Below are 6,272 nucleotides of genomic sequence, written 5' to 3'. Positions count from 1 at the left end.
GAGTAAATGTAATAGTATAATGTTTACTCACCTGACCATTTTAAGGAACATTGAAAAATATATATTAATATTACATAACTTAATTTTTTTAACGACTATTGCAACTGTCTCACGATATGGGGACAGTTGGAAAATTTTAACGTTTTATTTAAATAAAATTTTGAAAAACAACTTAATGGTATACTCTCAAAATAGATATAAAATATAGAATAAATATGAAGGATAGGTGTGTTAAATTTTGGCAATTTTAAGTTGAACCAAAATCCAAGCAATTTTTGCAAAAGTTGCTGATCTACCTAATTACTAGAAATGAATTTTAGGAAAATTACCCGGGAGTAAATTGCCAGTGAAGAATTGTCATGAAGAAAATTTCCATTGGGGAAAATTGCTCTTCGGAAAAATTGCCCCGTGTGGGAAATTGCCATTGGGAAAATTTCTAGACATTTACTAAAAATCAGAATACCTCGCCCCAAAATTTGTTTTTTTTTGTAATGGTAGGCCCATCAAATAAGGTCAATTACCACTGACACAAATTCACAAAGCTTATAAACCCATTCCAAATACTTCAAAATTAACCTGCTTGGTGTCTTTATCGTAAAACATGGACCTGGACTTCATTTTTAAATATTTGTAAGGGACGTCAATTTTTTTAAGTTTTGGAGGAGGTTTTTAACCTACTTGATGGCCCAGGCGTAGTTTTAATTCACCCATAGTCTCGGGGTTTATTTTGAAGTATTTGGAGGGTACCTAAATTGTTTGTAAAGTGGTAACAATGTTTTTAATAATTTTTCCATTACTTGAAAATAAACCCTGGATTTGTGCTGGGGAATTGGAAAACTCAAGAAAAATATGCTGGAGGGGCTCTAACTTCCCGCCAAATTTTGGAAAAAGGACTTTTACTAGATATTTTTTTTTTGCTCAGGATAAAAGAATTAGGAGTTAAAATTTTAATATTTGAATTTTTTGAAAACAGCTGTAGATTTTTGAAATTTTTCTTCAAAAATTCAAGTTTTTATTAAAATTAAGAAGTTTGATTTTTTTAAATTAAATATTTAAAACTCATTTCTTAAATTTACTCCAAAAAATTTAATTTTTGTAAACAACTGTTTATTTTTGAACTTTTGTTTCAAAAATTTAATTATTTGAGAAAACTGTGGATTTTTTTCCTAAAAAATTATTTTTTGTAAACAACTATGGATTTTAAAGCATTCATCGAATAAGTTGAATTAGTTGTGAATAGTTATAGATTTTTGATTTTTTTCAAAAAAAATTAAATTTTTTTATTTAGAAATAAGTTTAATATTGGAAATTAAATTTCCTCCTCTCCTCCCCCCCAAAAAAAAAATGTATATATATATAAATATTTAGTCTGCAGACGCCCCTGAATAACGAACATTAGTTGGTACGAAATATAATAACAATATTTCAGCTCCCTTATTTATTTTTATAAGTTTATGTTTCTACAAGTATTTGCGTATTTGCAACTTACATAAGACACGTGCGCTGTAATTCCATGTATTATCTGTTGTACATTTATAAAGGCATAATTGATATACCAAATTATATTTTGTCAGAAAGCAAATTAAAATGTAATAATTTGCATTCTGAGTACATTTATTATTATATAATGTATAAAGACTATATGACAAGCCCAACGTTGCATTTACATAAACCCTTTCATATTAACTCTAATAAACAATGAATATTGTTAGTGACAGCAACATTATAATTTTGCGACAAATAATTGCATGCATGAAATGAAAAAAAAACAAAAAAAAAACAACTCATAGATTTATTTGTCTTTTACAAAAATGCTGTTAATTTGAAAAAGATTGTAAAGTACAGCACAACTAATATATGTGGTCATTAAACACAAAAGCAAGCCAGAATGATCTTTCTTCAAATAGAGGGTGGACTACAATTCTATGCTTCGACAGATAATTGATTTTTTCTTTTAATATATTGGAATGATGTGTTTTTTTAATCTTTAAAACTATTAGTATACCGGGGAAAACAAAATATTTGATATAATTTGTCAATCAATGACCTTGCACAGGATTCAATACTTATAAATACTAGGGAGATCTTACTGGGTGGGCCTTTTAAATCAGAACACTTACTAATTCAATAATTAATTAAGTTTGAGAGATTAAAAGGAATTCATATTTTCATATATTATGATATAATTAGAAAACAAAACAAACCTGAATTCTCTAACTAACGCACCATTTGAGAAAAGGATACTTGATCGATGAATTTCCATTCCCGTACTCCTTGACGCTTGGCGTCACCAGGACCACCGTCTACACCATCAAAAAGTACGAAACATTAGAGAGGAATAGGGGTTCTGTCAAAAGCCAAGCTGGACTCGTAGGAGTTTAAGGAAAACCGACCAAACCAATCCCTTCAAATGTATGATGGTTTATGCAAGATATCTCGGGGTTTTCACACTAGACTGTTCAGAGAGGTATGAAAAAAAGTGGGTGGAAGGCTCCTTGTGATTGTGAAGAGGCCACTTTTACATCAGCAATGAAAGAAGCTTATCTTCTTCTTTGCTAGACTCTTTTGAGGTATTTTGACCATTTTTTGACAATTTTGTCCCACTACAGCCCTTCACTACACCTTATAGATACATGTCCAGGAAAAGGCCTACAGTGTCCGTCATTCAAACAACCATACCCACAAACCCACTGTTAGCTGGCAATGGGCTCTATGGCAGAGTTATACAACTGTAAAAGGTACCACGCATTATTTCTCCACCTGGAATCCATAATTGCCGCTAAGGGTGGATAAATTAATGATTAAGTGAGCTCAGAAAAACATCTACTTATAGTATTAGTTTGTTTATTGTTCAGTATCAGCGAGGTACTATGAGACACCTTTCTTGCTCGGCTACATGAACTTCTTTCCTGGCCTTCATCCAGCAAGGCAAACCTCAGCGTGTGTGTCCATCTATTGGGAGGGTAGTACAAATCTGAAGGTTTCCTCTACGCATCTTCCGACTGGGCGATCATTGATGGTGATTTGACGAAGTTTCTGATTTCCTGCCGTCAAGGATGAAAAGTCCTCTGAAAAACACTCCATCGTCTTCCTTGAGCACAACATAGGCTCTAAAAATTTCATTGTTCTTATCCATAGTAAGAGGAAGGTCTCTATCCTCATGGCCTCTCTCTTTATGAAAAGTGTTGACCCAATGCAGATGTATGAAATGGGATTCAGTGGAGCAGGTAAAGCCCTCATATCCAATTTTACGGAAATCTTCAGGCCGATATCCGAAGGCAATGATCTCTGTTGGACTAACAAATGTAAAGTCCAAGGGGTAGAAATAGAGAAACATATTAGCCAGTGAGGTCCTTCAATGACACTCCTATGAATTTTTTGTTAATAACAGCCATGGTTTTGAGTTGAAATAGTATCATTGGTTGATTGAAAACCCATTTTGTAACTTTGTCAGATATTAATACCGGATGGTCCATTGAAAGCTGTACACTTACTAATTCAATAATTAATGAAGGTCGAGAGAAAAAAGCAAATTAATATTTTGGTATGTTGAAGCATAAACAATTAGTAAGAAAACAAAACAAACCTGAGGTCTCTAGCTTACTTAAAAGTCGAGAAAATGACACTAGAACGTTTTCGACAATTTTTCATTCCTGCACTCCAATCAGTTGGCCGTCTCCAGGGGCACTATTGACGCTGTCAGCAAGTCCAAAACGTTGGAGAGGAAGAGGGGATCTGTCAATAAGATTAAACTGGACCCAAAGGAGTTAAAGAAAACATCGCATGACAATCCCCTCAAGTCCATGAAAGCCAATGCAATACATCTTGGAATTTCATACTAGTTTGTACAGATAAATAACAAAAAAGATGGTGGAAAGAGCCTTTTTGAGGGTGGACTGGCCACCTATCTCTTTCATTGCAAGACTCTTTAAATGAGTATTTTGAGTTCTGTTGAACTCTTTTTAGACGCTTTTGGCTCCTTTGAACCCCGATGCCAACCCCCTGGACTACACCTTTCGGGTGCATGTCGAGGAAAGGCCTGCAGTGTCCGTCATTCAAACAACAAAGCCCTGAATGCCACTGTCATCCAGCACTGGGACGCCATGACGGAGGACTTTATCTGCAACGGGTGCCAAGAATTATGTCGCCGCCTGGAAGCCATCATTGCCTTAAGGGCAGCTACATTAGTTATTATTGATTAAGATAGATCCGACACACATCTATTTATAGTATAAGTTTTGTTGAAATTTGATAGTTAGTTAATAAGTTATTTCTTGTTGAAGTGTAAAGTTATAAGTGTTCAGATTTTAATGGACCACTCGGCATGACAAAAAGTAAAGAAGGAAAGATGGAAGGTATATTTAGAATCTTTAGACCCATTAATTCATCCGAAAAATTTGAAAACAATGCCTTTATTTGACTCAAATATATCAATGAAATATTGGGCTGTATACAAGTAAAAGTAAAAAAAAAAGGGATTTGTCTCATTTTCTTTATTGTTGTTCAAGATTGTTTATATGTTGACGTAAGACATATGTACATATGAATAGGCATGGACTCGTACCCGGAACATTAATGTAAAAATAACCTTATACTACTCACAATAACGGGTTACCCTGCGGCTAATTACTCGTCTGTAGTTAAAAAATCAAAATAATATAATGATCTTTATTAATTGGCGGCAACCAGTTTTTACCAGAATATTATTTGTCTTATTTCCATCTGATCAACGTGTAATTTAGAATCTTTTCTTCTTTCTCTTAAATACTTATCTACTGGAGTAATATTTATAAGAGCAAACAAAGTAGTCGATATATTTTGTTTTATTAACTAAGTAAGAATTGCTTAGGATTACATATATACCTATTTATAAATAATTTTGTGTCAGTTCATATTTAGGACTGAAGACTGTAGTCCCTTCCAATTCAGTCTCCGTCCGGTCCAGTTCAGTCCTGTATATAAGTCCTAAAGCTTACCATGTTCGGTCCTTGACGTCACTCACTTTTCTTTAGCCCTGACAGTTGGAAGGAACGACAGTTTTAAGGACCATTCCTAGGAATAGACTAGACCGAACAAATAAGTACTGACACAACACATCCTCACGCAACTTTTCACCGTAATGCTCTATTCATAAAGTGAAGGTCCATTGCCCAAGTACCCACTAATTTTGCTTTAAATTATTCTGTCTCAAGAAATTTTCTTTTAAACCACTTTGCCTTATTATAATTTTTCTTGAAGCCATTTTGCCTTTATTCTATAATTTCTATTATATAAATATGTTAATTAACCCTCTTAATAGTGCACAAATTAGGGTTAATGTCTATCAAAATATCCCTCTAAAAAATAATGTAGCTATAATAATTGGTAAGGTTTAACGTAATGGGAGGTACCTTTATTATAATTGCAAGGAAAAACAACGAGCCTTGTTTGATTTAAGTAATTTTGAAATGCAAAAAATCTCAAATTTCCCTTGAATTATTAAAATTCTTCAATTGAATTTGTGCCAAGTCATTGGGTGTTGAATTAATAGAATATGGATGTGCCATGCATAGAGAGTTATGTCATCTTGTCCAAAATGTGTTTCCAAGTTGTATAGAGATATTTGATATAGATAATGGCTTTGCTTCACAGTATTAGTTATTACCATTTTCTTCTAGGATCGTATGCTTTTGACTATAAATAATCTGTACTCAGAACTGCAAAGATATCATGGATATCATCGTCAGAGCCTCCTTTCTCCCAAGATTAAAATATATTATTTTTATTTTTAGCTTTAGAGAATTTTTTTAGAATAAAATGAAATTCCTGGCTACAATGTATCAAAGGGACATGACCTAGCATTTGTAACAACTATTGAATTTAAAACGTTTACTTTTTTAAATTATATCATGTCAAGTACATCCATCTTTAATTATATCACAAGAGAAGTATTATTAACTTAGCTCTTTGAGTTCAATTAATTAACATTATTAATGTTTTCTTTTCATTGAACATTTAAATTTGATAAAAGAGTTAACAAACACATATGAATGCTGCTTAATGGAGAATTTGTAGGTTAAAATAATACAAAAATTAATGGGACAATTTTTCTTACGCAGTTTAATTCCTTCATAGAAAATATTATATCCCGAATTGATACGATTTCCTTAAAATATTAACTTCAGAATGGATTTAAGAATAAATAAATAATTCTTAATATTAAATAAATATTTATTTTCATTGTTTAATGTTATTTTCCTTTCCCTATTTGCTATTAAAAATAATAAAATTAA

General features: G+C 32.4%; 1 pseudogene; it reads right to left on the bottom strand.

The window, feature by feature from the left end:
* Window positions 1-2,844: 2,844 nt before the first annotated feature.
* On the bottom strand, window positions 2,845-3,438 carry LOC121129905 (peroxiredoxin prdx-2-like; annotated as a pseudogene).
* Between the last annotated feature and the right edge of the window lie 2,834 nt (window positions 3,439-6,272).

Source organism: Lepeophtheirus salmonis, chromosome 14, assembly GCF_016086655.4.
Source record: "Lepeophtheirus salmonis chromosome 14, UVic_Lsal_1.4, whole genome shotgun sequence".
NCBI classification, from domain to species: domain Eukaryota; kingdom Metazoa; phylum Arthropoda; class Copepoda; order Siphonostomatoida; family Caligidae; genus Lepeophtheirus; species Lepeophtheirus salmonis.
The sequence above is the reverse complement of the archived record's forward strand: the minus strand, read 5'-3'. Positions and strand labels throughout refer to the sequence as shown.